A 20,855-nucleotide genomic window follows, 5' to 3' on the forward strand; every position below is an offset into this window, starting at 1 on the left:
GCATGTTTCCTGAGGCTGTTTGAGAAATATTCGATTCCTAGTTCTCTGGGTATACTGGAGAAAAGGTCGACTACATCAATGGTGACTAAAATGAGGTCTGGTCTCCAATATTCATGTTGTAATTTACCCAAAAAACTCCACGAATCTTTCATGATGTGTGGGATGTTTCCATAAATGTGTTTAAGCTGGTGATCTATCCATTTCCTATGTTGTATGTCTTAGAATGGGAGCCGGAAATGATGGGTCTGAAGGGTGGTTGCTCCAAGGATTTATGAAGTTTAGGTATGCCAACAATGGTTGCCAAAATGGGGTGATCATTCTTCAAAAACATATAAGTGTCATTTGTAATCCTGTTGTCTATTAAATATTCCTCTATAGCCAGATCAATGCGATGGTGTCCAATGTTAATCTGATTAAGGGAGACATTTTCATAAGTGTCTGCCTGATGTAAGATGTCATAAATACAAGACTTGTACGCTTCAACATAATAAAGTACTATCCCCCCACCCTTGTCGGGTTTCATGATGCGTACCTCATTATTATGCATCACTTTGTAAAGACATTCCTTTTCCGACTGGGTAAGATTGTGTGGTGGGCCGTTGTACAACGAATTCCTGTGTCTAATGTCCCTATGTAGTCTGTAAATATCTTGACTAACCAATTTCTCAAAGTTGGATATGCTAGGATGAGATGCAGGTACGTAAGAACTCTTTTTGCGCAACTGTGTATTTTCCTTACTGACTACATGGTCCGTTGAGCCATCATAAATCACAGCCAAATTAAGTTTGCGACAAAAAAGTTTCACCTGCTTAATGTTGTCAACTAAATTGTTGCAAACAGTGGGTATAAACTTCATTCCTTTGTGCATGACCCGAATAAATTCGTCATTTACCTCCACGTCTGTGTAGTTATAGACTTTGAAACCTTCGAAACATGTGACCATAGGATATTTCTGAGGTGACAACCTACTGCTAGTTGTATTTCCCTCCAAAACAATATCCTGATCAATAAGAGGGATAAATGTCACTAATTCAGTTTCAAAAGTCTTATCTACTGTAACTACACTAGCACCTGTGTGGGAATGTTGATCTATTTTTTGTATTGGATCCACTGTTTGTTGGGATGTCTTACATAAAGAGGCTTGGCACTCTGAAAATCCCTATGTGTGGTCCGACGGGGGGTGGACATGAAACCTGTTTCTAACTCTTTAGCTTTGGGCCATATATACGCTCTGTTGTTACTGTATGCTTCATGGTCCCTAGTTAACTTCTTGCTTTTCCTCTCAAAAATACTGTTGGCTCTACTCTCAGCTTGATAAAATTGTTTTTTAAAAAGATCATTCCAGGTCTCATAATCTACATCATTACAAATGGTCTCATACATAATTTCTAACTCATCTCCTAAGGAGTCACATTTCTCTTGTTGATATTTTAGTAACAATTCCATGAACGCAATTCCAAAGCCGTCAAACATACTGTTAAATTCATTCATCACTTCCACATTATATAAAATGCCTAATGGTAATTTAAAAAATCGTAAACCTTTGGGTACTATCTTAGAATTGATACAATTTTTAAATAACTGACATCTATTTTGGCATTATTATATGCAGTAAGTTTCTTACCAAAGTCATAAATCATTTCTTTCAGAGAGCTATAAATATGGTTTTTCTCATTAAATTTCTTATTGTAATTCTTTTTACCAAAGTCATACATATCACCATGTCCATTTAAAACATTGTCAAATAGCTCTCTTTCATTTGTTTTTGTGATAAACAAATCACTATTAATTAATTTATTATATTCAGGTCGGTCAAAAGTCCTTTTTGTTTGTTTAGATTTAGGACTAGATATAGTATAGACAGCAGTACCTTTTTTATCAATATGATGTTTCTGCTGGATACAACCGTTAGGTTTGTTCGTGTATACAGTCTTTGGTCTAGCCCCATTCCGTTCGGCCTCACGTCTTGCCCTCGAAATACTAAAATCAAAAGTAAAGTCCTGGGCTGGTGTAAGTGCTTCATCATGAAAAACAAACCGCCGCTGTTCTTTAGGAGATGTAGCAAAGCCGTCGCTAGTATCCGGTAAATCTATTGTAGCTTTGTTGTTATGAACTGCATCCTCCGAAGGTAGTAAAGCTACGGGAAAACACCGTTCAGGTGTAGGTAACCTCCTCCCGTAACTAGTTGCCACATGTTCGGATGCATCAACGCCAGACACCTTCCGGTTTTCTTCAGGGACTTCCCCTTCCCTTCGAAACGCCAACGTGCTTTCTTTCGGTGGACAAACGTCACTTTGGGGTGAATGCAAACAAGCCAAAGTTTGCAATCCATCATTAGAAGCCTGAAGTGCCTTATTGAAACCAACGCTATTTGAAAGTGCCTTATTAGAAGCAATGCTGTTTAAAAGTTCAAACAGTTTACGTATCTCACTCTGCACGGCTGTTACTTCAGCCCGAAGTCCATTAAACTCCTCTCGAGACCATGAAGCCTCTAAGGTAGTCTCCTGTTCAGCCATAGCGACAACAAGTAAAAAGGAAAGTTCAGCAACTCCAATTGTAAAAAGAACAGGAACCTTCCAAAGAAACTCGTACACGAGAGAATGTAAATACTTTTATTCCACAATCCTATAACAGTTAAGCGCTTTCAACTGGAACCCAGTCTTCAGAACAATCAAAAAGCACCATAGCATCCTTTATATATATAAACCAATACAATCATTTAAAAAATGCGCCAAAACACTTTAAAGGTATAGTGCACATTCAGCAGCAATAACCATATAAATTTATTGTCTTCCTAGAATATATGCAATATTTATACTATATAAACTATATAAAATGTGATGGTGATGTTGGAATGGGAAGAGGAAGTGTTATTTGAGTCATTTTTACACTAACATCACATTCTATGCCAGATATTTGGATGACATTTTCATTTTGTGGAAGGCCTCTATAGAGGAATTACAAGAATTTATGTCTTTTATCAACCATTCCTCTCCATTTTTAAATTTTACTCACCAAAGCAGTACTGTGGACATTGCCTATTTGGATGTTTTAGTTGGCCTTGATCAACATACATTCACTTCTAGAATATTTCGTAAACCAACTTTTTCCAATGATTACCTACATTTTACAAGTAACCATCCTCCACACATTTTTAAAAACATCGTAAAGGGGCAGTGTATCCGTGCAGCGAGGATGTCTTCGACTGAAGCTGTGATGAGAATGGAACTTGATACCATTAGGAAATTATTTAGTAATCGTGGATATCCGGATCACATGCTCCTGGACATATTAGACTATGTGGGTAATGAATGGGGTAAGAAATACCCCCCTTTATTAGGTAAATATGTGGTAAATGAAAAATATGAAGGGCAATTATCTAGTTATTCTAGTCGAGCATGTATTTTGACTTACACTCCACATACGTGTTTTATAAAGGACATATTACGACAACATTGGAACATACTTGTTAGTTCGAATTTGGAACGTATTGTGGGAAATTCTCCCGAATTTGTATATAAGACAGGTATTAATATAAAAAGATTATTAGAGAAAGCCAATCATGACACTGCCACAAAGGATATGTACAAAGGTACAACAAAATGTGGCAGATGTAAACAGTGTAAATTTATCAATGAATCTAGATACATCAGACTCAAAAATTTTAATTCTACATGTATCAGAACTAGAACTGGAAATTGCAACACAAATAGGGTGATATATATAGCTACATGTTGTTCTTGTCCTATGTATTACATAGGCAAGACTGAAAGAGTTTTTAAAAAGCGTATATATGAACACCTTTACCGTATTCAGAGGAAAGACATGAAGAACGCATTGTTCAAACACATCCATGAATATGGTACAGAGCATACTTTTCAGTTTGCTATCATAGATACCATTTGGTATTCAATATTTGGGGGGAATTGGAAGATGCAATTAGGGGCCTTGGAAAGTAGATGGCAGATTTTATTAGACGCTACCAGACCCCCAGGACTAAATGAGTCGATTAGTATTAAACCTTTTTTGGTCCTCTCTTAGTATAAGTGATTGAGTAATTATATTATTATTAATTTATTATATTGATCTTTAAAAAATGTCTCATAAGTCCTTAAACATTTGACAGTAGTATAAATTTGTGATAGAGACTGTAGTTTCATACATTATATATAGTTAACATATATGTTTTATATTTTTAAATATATATTTAAATATTTTATAAACATTTTATATATTTTATATATTTTATATAGTTTATATAGTATAAATATTGCATATATTCTAGGAAGACAATAAATTTATATGGTTATTGCTGCTGAATGTGCACTATACCTTTAAGTGTTTTGGCACATTTTTTAAATGATTGTATTGGTTTATATATATAAAGGATGCTATGGTGCTTTTTGACTGTTCTGAAGAAGACTGGGTTCCAGTTGAAAGCGCTTAACTGTTCTAGGATTGTGGAATAAAAGTATTTACATTCTCTCGCATGAGTTTCTTTGGAAGGTTCCTGTTCTTTTTACAATTGGAGTTGCTGAACATTCCTTTTTACTTGTTGTCGCTATGGCTGAACAGGAGACTACCTTAGAGGCTTCATGGTCTCGAGAGGAGTTTAATGGACTTCGGGCTGAAGTAACAGCCGTGCAGAGTGAGATACGTAAACTGTTTGAACTTTTAAACAGCATTGCTTCTAATAAGGCACTTTCAAATAGCGTTGGTTTCAATAAGGCACTTCAGGCTTCTAATGATGGATTGCAAACTTTGGCTTGTTTGCATTCACCCCAAAGTGACGTTTGTCCACCGAAAGCACGTTGCTTCAAGGGAAGGGGAAGTCCCTGAAGAAAACCGGAAGGTGTCTGGCGTTGATGCATCCGAACATGTGGCAACTAGTTACGGGAGGAGGTTACCTACACCTGAACGGTGTTTTCCCGTAGCTTTACTACCTTCGGAGGATGCAGTTCATAACAACAAAGCTACAATAGATTTACCGGATACTAGCGACGGCTTTGCTACATCTCCTAAAGAACAGCGGCGGTTTGTTTTTCATGATGAAGCACTTACACCAGCCCAGGACTTTACTTTTGATTTTAGTATTTCGAGGGCAAGACGTGAGGCCGAACGGAATGGGGCTAGACCAAAGACTGTATACACGAACAAACCTAACGGTTGTATCCAGCAGAAACATCATATTGATAAAAAAGGTACTGCTGTCTATACTATATCTAGTCCTAAATCTAAACAAACAAAAAGGACTTTTGACCGACCTGAATATAATAAATTAATTAATAGTGATTTGTTTATCACAAAAACAAATGAAAGAGAGCTATTTGACAATGTTTTAAATGGACATGGTGATATGTATGACTTTGGTAAAGAGAATTACAATAAGAAATTTAATGAGAAAAACCATATTTATAGCTCTCTGAAAGAAATGATTTATGACTTTGGTAAGAAACTTACTGCATATAATAATGCCAAAATAGATGTCAGTTATTTAAAAAATTGTATCAATTCTAAGATAGTACCCAAAGGTTTACGATTTTTTAAATTACCATTAGGCATTTTATATAATGTGGAAGTGATGAATGAATTTAACAGTATGTTTGACGGCTTTGGAATTGCGTTTATGGAATTGTTACTAAAATATCAACAAGAGAAATGTGACTCCTTAGGAGATGAGTTAGAAATTATGTATGAGACCATTTGTAATGATGTAGATTATGAGACCTGGAATGATCTTTTTAAAAAACAATTTTATCAAGCTGAGAGTAGAGCCAACAGTATTTTTGAGAGGAAAAGCAAGAAGTTAACTAGGGACCATGAAGCATACAGTAACAACAGAGCGTATATATGGCCCAAAGCTAAAGAGTTAGAAATAGGTTTCATGTCCACCCTTCGTCGGACCACACATAGGGATTTTCAGAGTGCCAAGCCTCTTTATGTAAGACATCCCAACAAACAGTGGACCCAATACAAAAAATAGATCAACATTCCCACACAGGTGCTAGTGTAGTTACAGTAGATAAGACTTTTGAAACTGAATTAGTGACATTTATCCCTCTTATTGATCAGGATATTGTTTTGGAGGGAAATACAACTAGCAGTAGGTTGTCACCTCAGAAATATCCTATGGTCACATGTTTCGAAGGTTTCAAAGTCTATAACTACACAGACGTGGAGGTAAATGACGAATTTATTCGGGTCATGCACAAAGGAATGAAGTTTATACCCACTGTTTGCAACAATTTAGTTGACAACATTAAGCAGGTGAAACTTTTTTGTCGCAAACTTAATTTGGCTGTGATTTATGATGGCTCAACGGACCATGTAGTCAGTAAGGAAAATACACAGTTGCGTAAAAAGAGTTCTTACGTACCTGCATCTCATCCTAGCATATCCAACTTTGAGAAATTGGTTAGTCAAGATATCTACAGACTACATAGGGATATTAGACATAGGAATTCGTTGTACAACGGCCCACCACACAATCTTACTCAGTCGGAAAAGGAATGTCTTTACAAAGTGATGCATAACAATGAGGTACGCATCATGAAACCCGACAAGGGTGGGGGGATAGTACTTTATTATGTTGAAGCGTACAAGTCTTGTATTTATGACATCTTACATCAGGCAGACACTTATGAAAATGTCTCCCTCAATCAGATTAACATTGGACACCATCGCATTGATCTGGCTATAGAGGAATATTTAATAGACAACAGGATTACAAATGACACTTATATGTTTTTGAAGAATGATCACCCCATTTTGGCAACCATTGTTGGCATACCTAAACTTCATAAATCCTTGGAGCAACCACCCTTCAGACCCATCATTTCCGGCTCCCACTCTAAGACATACAACATAGGGAAATGGATAGATCACCAGCTTAAACACATTTATGGAAACATCCCACACATCATGAAAGATTCGTGGAGTTTTTTGGGTAAATTACAACATGAATATTGGAGACCAGACCTCATTTTAGTCACCATTGATGTAGTCGACCTTTTCTCCAGTATACCCAGAGAACTAGGAATCGAATATTTCTCAAACAGCCTCAGGAAACATGCAGGGGTTAGTTGGGACAGGGTAGTGTTGCTGTGTGACATGATGGGACTTGTGTTAGAACATAATTATATTGTGTTCCAAGGGGAATATTTCAAGCAAACAAAAGGTGTTGCTATGGGTGCGTCGTGTGCCCCTATCTTTGCCAACATGGTGATGTTGGAATGGGAAGAGGAAGTGTTATTTAAGAGTCATTTTTACACTAACATCACATTCTATGCCAGATATTTGGATGACATTTTCATTTTGTGGAAGGCCTCTATAGAGGAATTACAAGAATTTATGTCTTTTATCAACCATTCCTCCCCATTTTTAAATTTTACTCACCAAACCAGTACTGTGGACATTGCTTATTTGGATGTCTTAGTTGGCCTTGATCAACATACATTCACTTCTAGAATTTTCCGCAAACCAACTTTTTCCAATGATTACCTACATTTTACAAGTAACCATCCTCCACACATTTTTAAAAACATCGTAAAGGGGCAGTGTATCCGTGCAGCGAGGATGTCTTCGACTGAAGCTGTGATGAGAATGGAACTTGATACCATTAGGAAATTATTTAGTAATCGTGGATATCCGGATCACATGCTCCTGGACATATTAGACTATGTGGGTAATGAATGGGGTAAGAAATACCCCCCTTTATTAGGTAAATATGTGGTAAATGAAAAATATGAAGGGCAATTATCTAGTTATTCTAGTCGAGCATGTATTTTGACTTACACTCCACATACGTGTTTTATAAAGGACATATTACGACAACATTGGAACATACTTGTTAGTTGAATTTGGAGCGTACTGTGGGAAATTCTCAATTTGTATATAAGACAGGTATTAATAAAAAGATTATTAGAGAAAGCCAATCATGACACTGCCACAAAGGATATGTACAAAGGTACAACAAAATGTGGCAGATGTAAACAGTGTAAATTTATCAATGAATCTAGATACATCAGACTCAAAAATTTTAATTCTACATGTATCAGAACTAGAACTGGAAATTGCAACACAAATAGGGTGATATATATAGCTACATGTTGTTCTTGTCCTATGTATTACATAGGCAAGACTGAAAGAGTTTTTAAAAAGCGTATATATGAACACCTTTACCGTATTCAGAGGAAAGACATGAAGAACGCATTGTTCAAACACATCCATGAATATGGTACAGAGCATACTTTTCAGTTTGCTATCATAGATACCATTAGGTATTCAATATTTGGGGGGAATTGGAAGATGCAATTAGGGGCCTTGGAAAGTAGATGGCAGATTTTATTAGACGCTACCAGACCCCCAGGACTAAATGAGTCGATTAGTATTAAACCTTTTTTGGTCCTCTCTTAGTATAAGTGATTGAGTAATTATATTATTATTAATTTATTATATTGATCTTTAAAAAACGTCTCATAAGTCCTTAAACATTTGACAGTAGTATAAATTTGTGATAGAGACTGTAGTTTCATACATTATATATAGTTAACATATATGTTTTATATTTTTAAATATATATTTAAATATTTTATAAACATTTTATATAGTTTATATAGTATAAATATTGCATATATTCTAGGAAGACAATAAATTTATATGGTTATTGCTGCTGAATGTGCACTATACCTTTAAGTGTTTTGGCGCATTTTTTAAATGATTGTATTGGTTTATATATATAAAGGATGCTATGGTGCTTTTTGACTGTTCTGAAGAAGACTGGGTTCCAGTTGAAAGCGCTTAACTGTTCTAGGATTGTGGAATAAAAGTATTTACATTCTCTCGTGTACGAGTTTCTTTGGAAGGTTCCTGTTCTTTTTACAATTGGAGATAAAGATAGAGACAGACCACCCAAGGCTAAGCTTTCCAATGACTCTACCGTTAAACAGGTCGTCAGTTCTCTTCAGTGAGGCACTTTCACAGCCCCTGATGCCCGATTCGATGTCTACACAGACCTCTACTGAGACCCTTTCGGAGTCCGGTATGCCACAGAAATCTTCTTAGTCTTCCGAGCCTTTGGCTCTCTGCCTTTGTTGGGTCCAGACCCGCGACACAGGCAGCGGCTTCTGAGGATGCCCTTCACACTACTGAATTGAGACAAAAAAATATGTCTTCTCCTCCAACTACTGTTTATCTCAGACAGACTGATTCTCTCAGGCCTAGAAGCCAGGCCACTCCTAGAATATTTGCTTCTAGCCACCATTTTGCTCCTGCTCCACCACCCGAAGCACAAATGCTTAAAATGGCGGAGAATTTCATCTGTTGTATCCGGGGTAGTCGGGCCACAACTTCTAAAAGGAAAAGGCACCGTTCTCCAGAAATTGATAGAACAGGATTCTGAGGAATTTGACTATTTCGATTTTGAAGAGGAATAACAACCTCTGACTGCTGATGACTATTCAGATGCAGAGGAATCCATCCCTTCTGCCTCCCCTCCAGATGGGCGTCAATTAGATTAGACTTAAAAGGAGAAGAGGTGCTTAAAAAGATGCAAGACAAAGCAAAATCTATGCAAACAGTAAAATATTTTTCAGGTTCAACCTCCCAGGTTCAGCAGGAACCTTCCCTCTAAGCACTGGTCCTTCCTTGCACCTAGCAGACAGGGCCAAGGTAAGCCCCACAGAGAAAGACCTTTCCTTTGGGGAAACCCACAGGGAAAGACCTTTCCTTTGGGGAAACCCTTCACACCCTCAGGAAACATTTCCAATGGGAGTCTCAGGATTTCCCCCAGTCTAAGAAAAAACTTGGAGAGTTTCTGGACCTGCCACAGCACAGTCCCCTGGCCATCTCCCCTATTTTAGAAATGGTTGATGATGTTTTCTATGAATCCAGCCTAGCCTCTGACCCCGTCCACCTGGTGCCAGTAAACTTGACTGGTATTAGAGTACCAGATTCTCACAAATACTTGTACATAAATCCTGCTGCAGACCCAAAGTTCGTTACATAGGGACTTAAAGGAGCTAAGACTAGTTCTGCCAAGAATCCTGTTCCATCTGACAAGGATTCCAGAGCTCTGGACAGATGGAGTAAAAAAGTATACACCTCTGCATCTTTAGCTATTAGAGCACTCAACTGATAGTGCTGTATGTTAAAATATCAACAACACATTTTGGAACTATTGAAACAAAAGATTGCAACCTTTCCTGACTGTGCCAATTTGAAAGAGTTAGCAGATTTACTGCACTTTGCTTGTCAAGTGGCCAAACACTCATTACATTGTGGATATGACGCCCTAAAGCCTGTAGCAGGGCAGCAGTTTCAGGATCTGTCATTGGGAGACATGCATGCCTGAAGGAACAACCTCTCCCTGATCATGTCAAGTCTAATCTAATTGATGCACCCGTGGATAAGGACCGCTTGTTTGGAGTAAAAGCAGAAGAGGTGCTTAAAAAGATGCAAGACAAAGCAAAATCTATGCAAACAGTAAAATATTTCTTTCAGGTTCAACCTCCCAGGTTCAGCAGGAACCTTCCCTCTAAGCACTTGTCCTTCCCTGCACCTAGCAGACAGGGTCAAGGTACGCCCCACAGGGACAGACCATCCAGGCCCCTCTCCCAGGACCAGCAGAGAAGCAAACTGTGGACCACTTCTGCTCCAAAGGCAGGAAGTTCTAAGCCACCCTTCTATGGCAAAAACTCCCAATGACTCTCTGCCCTCCCTTCACTTACCAAAACCTAGAAGGAAGGAAGGCTCTCCCTCTTCACAGAAAGTTGGCTTTCTGTAACAAAGGACCAATGAGTCTTAAAGATCATTTTTCAGGGATAGAAATTCTCTTTCAGTGAACTCCCAATTCCAAGAGGGTACCCAGACTTAACCTCCAAATCAGTGGGCAGAGGCATTGAAACAGGTCCAAACTCTCATATCCCAGGGGCAGTAGAACCTGTCCCCCCTGATCAAACAGGCAAAGGCTTTTATTTCAGACTATTCCATGTTCCCAGAAAAGAGGGCACTTGGCTCCCCATCCTGGATCTATCCATTCTGAACACCTCCCTGGTGGTCCCCAGATTCAGAATGCTAACTTTGCCGCAGCTGCTGCCTATGCCGACAAAAAATGCCTGGCTAGTGACCCTAGACCTAAAAGATGCCTACCTCCACATCCCCATAAGGGAATCCTGCAGGAAATTCCTGCGCTTCAGAGCAGGCTCACAACACTTTCAGTTCTCTGCGCTACCCTTTGGCTTTTCTACTGCACCCAGAGTATTCACCAAATTCTTAGCCCCGTCATAGCATTTTGCAGACAGAGAAATATACAGATTTACCTTTATCTAGACGACTGCTTCATCAAGGCAGAGTGCAAAGAAAAGCTGCTCCAGGACCTTCTCTTTATCAAAACTCTCCCAACTTCCCAAGGGTTCACCATCAACGAGAAGAAATCGAAGCAAACACCCTGCAGGAAGATCATTTTCTTGGGAGCACTGCTAGATATGGGTCTGTATTATGTGTAATCAGGGACATTTCTTTGAATATGCAATAGACACCAAAAGACCGAAATCCCAAAACTGTGAACTGCCACATCTGCGAATGTTTTCCTAGGGGAAAAAAAATTGCAGGGCCATAAACACAACACACATTTCTAATCTATTTTAAGTGGGGGGCTTCGTACCCCACATCCCCCGAAGTGGGGGGGCTGTGCCCCCCACACCCCCCTAACTAAATATACCAACTCTGAGATCGCTTTACATTGGGGAAAAGGGTAAACCCTAGAACGGCCAACTGAATTTTGTCCCTACGAAAATAATCGCAGATGTGGCCGTTTGCGGTTTTGGGATTTAGGTCTTTTGGTGTCTATTATTACGTATTCGAAGAAGTGTCTCTTCGATTATGTAATATAGACCTGCTAGACACAGCATCCCAAATGGCCTTCTTTTCCCCAGAAAAGCAGAGCTTCCTGCCTCTCTATTTTACCCAGCTGGCTTCCAGAAGTCACCTCACTGCGAGGAAGTTCCTGCCAGCCCTGGGATACATGGCATCTTGGATCCTTTCCTAATTCCTCTGGCCAGGCTTCACATGAGAAAACTTCAGTGGTATCTAAAGAACCTTTGGTGTCAGCACACTCAAAGTCTCTAGAGACCTCTCTCCCTCTGATCCCATGTATAAGGGCCGAGTTTCTCTGGTGGGCAGGGGCCTGTGCCAAGAACAAGGGTTTTCCCTTCATCCACCGCCCTACCAGCCAGACTGTCACCACCGACGCCTCAGACATTGCTTGGGGTGCTCAACTAGCAGGCAGGTGCACCCAAGGTCTTTGGGATGCCCAGCACCTTCCCTTGCACATCAGTCAGAAAGTAATGATGGCAGTACAAAAGGCTCTGACATCCTTCAAACCCCATCTCAGGCCAGGGTTTCTCTATAAAAGCAGACAACACCACAGTAATGTGGTATATCAACAAACAGGTGGGGACACAATCTTACCCTCTGTGCAGGCTAGCCATGAACCTCTGGCTGACAGCTGCCTCCATGGGTCTACACCTAATTGCCCAATACCTTCCAGGGGTCAACAACACCCTGGCAGACCACCTAAGCAGAAACTTACTGGACCCCCATGAATGTCAGCTCCACAGCAAAATCTTTCTGCAAATCACTCAGGAGTGGGGGACTCCGGAGGTGGATCTCTTTGCTTTGCACCTCAACCACCAGCTGCAGAAATTCTGTACCAGGGAGTATCACCTCCTAGCGTGGAAGGTAGATGCCTTACCCTTCCCCGGAACTCTTTGTGTACACGTTCCCTCCTCTGCCTCTTATTACCAAGGTATTGATCCAACTAAGGGAGATGAGACCAAAGGCCATCCTCATTGCTCCAGATTGGCCCAGACAGCATTGGTACCCCTTACTTCGCAGCCCGACTTTACAGTCCCCCAGGCAAGTTCTCCAGTCTCAGACCTCTTGACCCAGGTGGAGGGTGAGATACTGCACCCAGACTCTCTATGTATCATCATGGCTAACAGCAAACAGGGGGATGTTCTTCATTCCACATTGCTGCAGTCCTAACTATTGGGTAGTCCAATACCAAAGTATAGGCTGGCGTCGGTCAAGGCATTAGACTGACGTCCAGGGTACTAATGCGCATGACCTCATATCCTCAGTCTTTTTTGCCGCATGGTCCGAAGCAGAAGCAGTTTTGCGAGTGCAGGTTGGCGTTCTGAAAGTTTCTGAAGTCAGAGTTTCAGACCGAATCAAAGTTGGCTAAGTACCCGTTGGGGAATATTTTGTTTTTCTTGCCTGAGTATTTAACCGATGTCAGAAAAAGTGAATAACTGTATTTCTTGTGGGAAACAGATACCTCATAGGGATTACCATACTTTGTGTATACCTTGTTTAGGGCCTGAGCACGGCGTTGTTGGATGCCGCTCTTGTGCTAGATTTAACAAACGCACTATTAAGAGAAGGTTAGACTGTGCCAGGTTAGTTTTTGGGAAGAAGCGTTGTAATTATAAAATGCCGTCGGATGCTCCGACGCCGCTTCGCCAAAAGCGCAAGGACAAAGCAGCAAAGCCTAGAGTGGAAGAACCGACAGTCCCGGACGTCTTTAGTTCTTTAGAAAACTCAGTGGAGCCGGAGGTTCTGCCAGGAGTTTCTTTGGAGTCTCAGGGAGAGACTTTACTGTTACAGGATGTGTCCTCTCAGGAAGTAGGCCAGGCTGAAGGGGCTTCTCAGGTGGCTGTTCTTCCCTCTCTTCCTAAGGTGGTTAGAGCCTCCCTTCTGTTTCCAAGGCTTCTTTGAGAGGCAGGCCAAGTTTAGCTTCAGTGGGGTTTCTCCTAGTGCTTCAGGGTCTTTGCCTAAGACATATGCTTAAAATGGCAGAGGATTTGATTACTATGATTAGAGGTTCTATGCCCCCTCCTGATAAGAGGCCTAGGGTGGAACCTGAGTTTGAAGTTTTGAGAGTTTTGAGCAGTGTTCGAGGCTTCTGAGTCTTCGCTGAAGACTTGCAGGAGTATCCTCCTTATTCTGATTCTGATGTGGATGATTCTACTCCTTCAGCTTCTCCTCCTGAGGATTTTTTTTTCAGAGACTCTGCATTCCATGAGGGAGCATTTTAAATGGGAAGGTCAAGATTTCTCTGATTCCAGGAAGAGTCTTAGGGAATTCTTGTTTTTACCCCAGCATAGGCCTTTAGCTATACCTCCTGTTCTGAATGTGGTGGAAGATGTTTTTGCAGAGGCTTCCCTGAATCCTGATTCTTTGCCTCCTGCCCCAGTTAAACCGGATAGGTACTACAGGGTGCCTGAAGCTCATAAGTATCTTTTTAAGAGTCCTAGGGCAGACCCGGAAACTGTCTCTCAGGGGCCTAAAGGTGTGAAGGCTTCTGTTAAAAATCCTGTTCCTCCTGATAGAGGCAAGGGCTTTGGATAGATGGGGAAGGAAAGTGTATACTTCTTCCACTTTAGCCATGAGGGCGTTGAATTGTCAGTTTCACATGTTAAAATATCAGAATTATCTCCTTTCACAATTGAAGTCTAAGGTGGATGCTCTGGCAGAAGGTATTGAGTGTAAAGAGTTGCAGGATTTAGTTCATGTGTCTGAACAGGTGGGTAAGCATTCCTTGCAGTGTGGTTTTGATGCTGTGCAGGCCTCCTCGAGGGTGGCTGCCACTGGTTCTGTTCTTCGTAGGCACGCCTGGTTGAGGGATCAGAATTTAGCTGAGCATGTTAAGACAAGGATTTTGGATGCTCCTTTACAGTCTGATGTGTTGTTTGGTTAGCCTGTGGAAGCAGTTTTAAAGAAAATGGAGGACAAGGCTAAGTCTATGCAAACTGTTAAGGATTTTTGGTGCAGCCTCCGTAGTTAGTAGAAATTGGCCTACTAAGGGATGGACATATCCTGCTTATGATTCCCAGTCTAGGGGTAGGTCTAGACGTGGTAGGGGCAGAGCTCAAGGTTCTTTTAGGCCTAGAACAGGAGTTCACCTGCTCAGACTTCTGGTGAGGGCAGGGTCAGTCCTTCGTAAACAGACCCAATGACCTACCTTTTCAGCTGCCAGTACATTCTCGCCTGGCAGCACCTTTGGGAGGAAGGCTGGCTCTTTCAAAGAAAATTGGGATTTAATTACCCAAGTCACATGGGTTTTGATATCATTCACCACGGTTACAGGTATTATTTCCATACCTTGCCTCCTTTCAAAGGCATGCCAGACATTCCTCCTCTACAAAGAAAAGAGGCTCACAAGCAAATTTCTCTGTTGCTCCAAATAGGGGCCATTCAGCCAGTTCCTGTGCCAGAAAGGGGCCTAGGATTTTATTCTCGCCTGTTCCTAGTACGAAGAAGGGAACACGTGGAGACCAATTTTGGATTTATCTATCCTCAACACTTATCTGGACATTCCCAAGTTCAAAATGTTGACGTTATAACAGCTTTTACCTCTGCTGGGCAAAGATCACTGGATGGTAACTTTAGATCTCAAGGAAGCTTACCTTCATGTGCCTATCAGACTAAGTTGCAGGAAGTATCTGCGTTTTCGAGCTGGAGATTCTCATTATCAGTTCTCTGCATTGCCCTTTGGCTTATCTACTGCGCCCAGAGTATTCACAAAGGTTCTGGCTCCAGTGATAGCTTACTTCAAGCTAAAAGGAATCCAAATCTATCCTTACTTGGACGACTGCCTGATTCTGGCTCAAGAAAAGGAAGACCTTTTGCAGCATTTGGAATATGTGATAGCAGTGCTAAGATGCCTCGGGTATTCTGTGAACGAAATAAAGTCCAGTCTAGTACCCTCTCAAGACATGTGCTTTCTGGGTGTGAGACTGAATACAGCAGCCCAGATGGCCTTTTTAACCCCGGACAAACAAAAGAATCTTTCCAGTTACTTCCATCAACTATCTCTTCAGTCCGGGCTGACTGCAAGGACAGTCCTTCAAGCCTTAGGGTTCATGGCATCTTGTATTCTGGTGCTTCCCAATGCCAAACTGCATATGAGGAAGCTGCAATGGTATCTCAAAATGTATGGACACAGCACTGCCAGGATTTGGACACTGTCATTCAAATAATACCTTGCATTCAAAAGGAATTTTTGTGGTGGGCTCAGGAATGTCACCTAAACAAGGGACTCTCTGTGACCCGCCAGAGGCGAGTCAGATTCTAACGACAGATGCCTCAGACATTGCTTGGGAGCTCATCTAAATGGAAAGTGGATACAAGACAAGTGGCCTGCCAGACTACAGCATCTACATATCAACATGAAAGAGATGTTAGCAGTCCAGTTTGCATTAATGGCTTTCAAGGAGTTACTTCTTCCAGGGCAGGTGTTGATTCTAACAGACAACACAACTGTCATGTGGTACATCAACAAACAAGGGGAACACATTCTTACCCGTTGTGCAGGCAAGCAATGATTTTATGGGAGACCGCTCAGCTTGCAACTAACTCTTCAGGCAAGGTTTCTGCCGAGCACAGAACTCCTTAGCAGATGTGTTAAGCAGACAAATCATGGATCCCCACGTGGAAACTGGATCTTCATGTATTTCGAAAATTGACAGTGTCATGGGAACTCCAGACATAGATCTGTTCGCTTCTCCACTAAACCACCAGCTGCCAAAGTTTTGCACAAAGAGGTTTCATCACACAGCTTGGAAAGTGGATGTCTTTCTCTTTCTTTCAGTTGGAAAAATCTTCATGTGTATGCCTTTCCACCTCTGCCTCTTCTCCCAAAGGTGCTCCTAAAGGTCAGACAAGACAAGCCAAGGATGATTTTAATAGCTCCAGATTGGCCTCGGCAACACTGGTACCCATTACTGAGGAGTCTGGTAAGGAAGCCTCCATGGCCTTTACCTTTGATTCCACACCTGTTGTCTCAGAGGGACGGTCACCTGCTCAATGTCAAGCTTCACTCTCTTCATCTTAACAGCCTGGCATATTCTGTTTTGAAACACAGCAGGTCTCAACTTCCTCAACAAGTTTTAAATGTGATTATGGAAGCCAGAAGACCTAGCACAAGGAAAGTGTACGCAGAAAATGGAAGATGGAGATTTTTATTTTGGAGTGCAGCAAACAACAATTTGGAGATTTCTGAGCCTAATTTGAGTGTGGCTCTTCAATATCTTACTGAGTTATTGGACAAAGGTTTGTCTTTCTCTTCCATTAAGATTCATGCTGCAGCAATTTCAGCTCACTATGATTGTGACCCACCATTGTTTTCGCATCCTTTGTTCAAGCAATTTCTTAGAGGGCAAAGAATATAAGACCCCGTAGAGCTCCTACTCCTGCTTGGGATCTCAATTTTGTGTTGGAGAAACTTACTCTACAACCTTTTGAGCTCACGGCTACTGCTGAATTGAAATACTTGTCATGGAAGACTGCTTTTTGTTGGCCATTACTTCTGCAAGAAGGGTTTCTGAATTGCAGGCCCTTATGGCGTAGAGCCTTTTTGATTTTTCATAAGGATAGGGTATCATTACTACTTAATCCTTCCTTTATGCCTAAGGTGGTTTCTAGTGTGGCTTTAAACCAAACTATTCATTTGCCTACTTTTTATGCAGATCCCCAAAATAAAGGGAAAAGATTTTGCACACTTTAGATGTACACAGGCAATTATGTTATTATTTAAGCAGGACTAAGATTTTTAGGCAGTCTCAGCAGTTGTTTGTTTCTTTTGCTTTGAGTTCTCAGGGCAAGCCTGTATCAAACAAACTATTTCTAAGTGGATTGGTTTGCATTGCATTTTGTTATTCCCATCATGGCAAGGAGATTCCAGCTGGGATTAGGCCTCATTCCACTAGGGCTACTGCCACTTCAACAGCATTTCTAAGGGGTGGCAACTAAGGATATTTTGGAGGCAGCTACTTGGGAGTTCAGTGCATACTTTCTCTAAGCATTATCACCTTCCTCTCTACTCTAAATCTAGGGCTGGTTTTGCCACAGCTATTTTGCAAGGCATGTTGTCAGCTCCCTGCTTCTTATGATTTGCCAGCCTCCCTTACCTCTGCTTTGGGATTCTACCCAATAGTTAGGACTGCAGCAATGTGGAATGAAGAACATAGTACAGTTTTGTACCTACCATAAATGTAGATGTTCGAGGATCCACATTGCTGCAGTCCATTTACCCTCCCTCCTTCCCCTCTGTGTTTAGGGGTGGTTGTGTAGGTGAGGTTATACTCTGGTAATTTTGTATATATTGTACATATTTTTGGTGCAGGAATGTTTGGAGTTTTGGTTTTGGCCTTGTCTTTTAGGGTCTTCTGACATCTGGGGGGAGAAAAAAGAGAGAGGATATGGCGTCGGTCATGCATTAGTACCTGGCACTGGCGTCAGTCTAATGCGCCTTGACCGACGTCAGCCATATACTTTGGTATTCAGGCCGACTGGGACAGCGGACTACCCAATAGTTAGGACTGCAGCAATGTGGATCCTCGAACATCTACATTTATGGTAGGTACAAAACTGTACTGTCCCTGTTAAGCAAACAAGTCCTAGACCTTATCACAGAGGCCAGAAGGCCCAGCTCCAGAAAATCTTACGCAGGGAAATGGAAAAGCTTCTGCTCCTGGAGCCAGTCCAGAGGGGCCAGTACCTCACATCCTTCCATCCATCTTATCTTGGATTACCTAGCCGAGTTACTGAAAAGTGGCCTCTCCTTCTCTTCAATTAAAATCTATGCCTCAGCGATCTCAGCCCATTACGATTCAGACCTACCCTTCTTCTCACATCCTTTGATTAAACAATTCCTCAGAGGGGCTTCTAATATCTGACCTCTCAGAAGGCCTCCCAAACTAGCCTGGGAACTGAATTATGTTTTAGATTAACTAACATTACCTCCATTCGAACCTGCTGCTTCAGCAGAATTTGAAATAGCTCTCCTGGAAGACTGCCTTCCTACTAGCGATCACCTCAGCCAGAAGGGTTTCAGAACTTCAGGCACTCATGGCTGTTGAGCCCTTCATCATTTTCCATGTAGACAGGATGTCCCCGAGGACTAATCCCTCCTTTATCCCCAAGGTGGTATCTGATGTGACTGTCTTCCAGGCCATACACATACCCACCTTCTTTCCCAACCCTCAAAACAAGGGGAAAGAATTCTGCACTCACTAGATGTGCACAAACAACTCTGATACTACCTGGACCGTACTAAACCCTTCAGAAAAAGACCAGCTGCTTGTCAGTTTTGCCCCGGGGCAGAGGGGAAACCCATTTTCAAACAAATCATTTCCAAATGGATATTGCATTGTATCCGTTTCTACTACAGACGACATGTGAAATCCTCCCCTAAGTCCATTTGTACCCATTCTGCTAGGGCAGCCTCCACTTCCACAGCCTTCCTCAGGGGAGTCCCTACCAGGGGCATCTTGGAAGCTGCCACCTGGACCTCTGTCCATACCTTTACAAAGCATCACCACCTATCTGTTTTTTCTACCCGAGTTTGCCTCTGCAGGTCTGCAAGGATTGCTGACTCATGCCTAGGGCTCTAACCTATACTTCCACCCCTCTCATCAGCTTTGGAAATCCTCCCACAGGTGATGACTGCAACAGTGAAACATGAAGTACATATTATAGTTGTGTACACTTACCATAAATGTAGATGTTCGAGTGTATTCATCCCACATCCCCCTTATATCCTTTCCCTATGGGGACATAAGCTTTCCATGATGGCTTTTAGCCACCAGGACCACTTTACTTTATTTCCTTGTGCTTCTGATGGGTTAGGGCAAGAAAAACTGATGTAATGATGTCGGCTGCCTTGCTTTATAGCACTAACAACCTGACGTCAGACTACAGGGGACTGCAGCCAATGCAGAAAAACATTGACTCTGGTATTCGGGCCGGCAGAGGACTACCACTCCAGGGATAACCCACAAGTGATGACTGCAACAGTGAATACACTCTAACATCTACATTTATGGTAAGTGTACACAACTTTACTTTCACTAAATATTTGATTTTGATGTCTTGCAAGAAACTAGTTCGTTTTAGATAAAATAGTCCTCTAGGGATAGGCTGTTAAACTTAAGATGCCTGATTTTAAACAACAGCATGTTTATAATAGCTAAATTGAATGCTTTCATTAATGCTTTTAAAGTATGTTTAATGGAGTGCAACATGAGTTTTAAGTACATGACCGTGTAGACTTTGTAATTCAACAAAACTTGAATGGGGAAGTTTTGCATTACTTAGAGAAAATCAATGCAAAGCTGACAAAGGTGGCAATGTAAATGTTCTTCATAATCAATGCTGCAGTACTGATCCTTTTGTCTACCTGCCATTTGAAAGCCTGCAACCGTCCTGAGTGCTAGATTCTCTTCATCCCCAGCCACTGGACGTCCGAAGACTGCGATTCAGAAGTCAGAATTTGAGGGGTGTCTGGCTCCTTCAATTTTTTTCCAGCCATGCAGTTCGATGCACTTCTATGCTTACCAGATGCTTGCAGCCTTATGCCTGGTTCATATTTCTTCATAGCTTCTAAGAAACTGTTTTCAGATAATCAGAAGAACGAATTCCCCAACAGAGTAATCTTCAAAAATGTTAACTGCTTGAAGTGTGGGAAGGAAATCCCGCATAAAGACTCATTTCTTTTGTCTGTTTTGTTTGAGGCCTCCGCACAATTTTTCCAGTTGTCAAGATTGTACTAGTTTTAGAGCAAAGAACCTTGAAGAGAAGGCCAAAGTCCTTGTAGCACATATGGAGTCCTTGGACCCGGTTCCTTTAATTTCTCCACATTCCTCGGTTTCAACCAGTACTTTATCAAAAAAATGAAAAGACAAAAAATGGTAAAGAAAACGACTCTGCAGATAATGGTGATCCGTCCGTCCACATCTACATGCAAGTCAAATGAGGAGACTGATATGTTGCTTTTGCAGCTCCCAGGTCTGATG

General features: G+C 41.3%; 1 protein-coding gene across 1 annotated transcript in view; it reads left to right on the top strand.

Moving 5' to 3' along the window:
* LOC122791451 (apoptosis regulator BAX-like) overlaps positions 1-20,855 on the top strand; it is a 565,868-nt gene that overhangs the window by 300,056 nt on the left and 244,957 nt on the right. The window lies entirely within an intron of this gene.

Source organism: Protopterus annectens, chromosome 17.part0, assembly GCF_019279795.1.
Source record: "Protopterus annectens isolate FY-2018-M chromosome 17.part0, PAN1.0, whole genome shotgun sequence".
Lineage (NCBI taxonomy): Eukaryota > Metazoa > Chordata > Ceratodontiformes > Protopteridae > Protopterus > Protopterus annectens.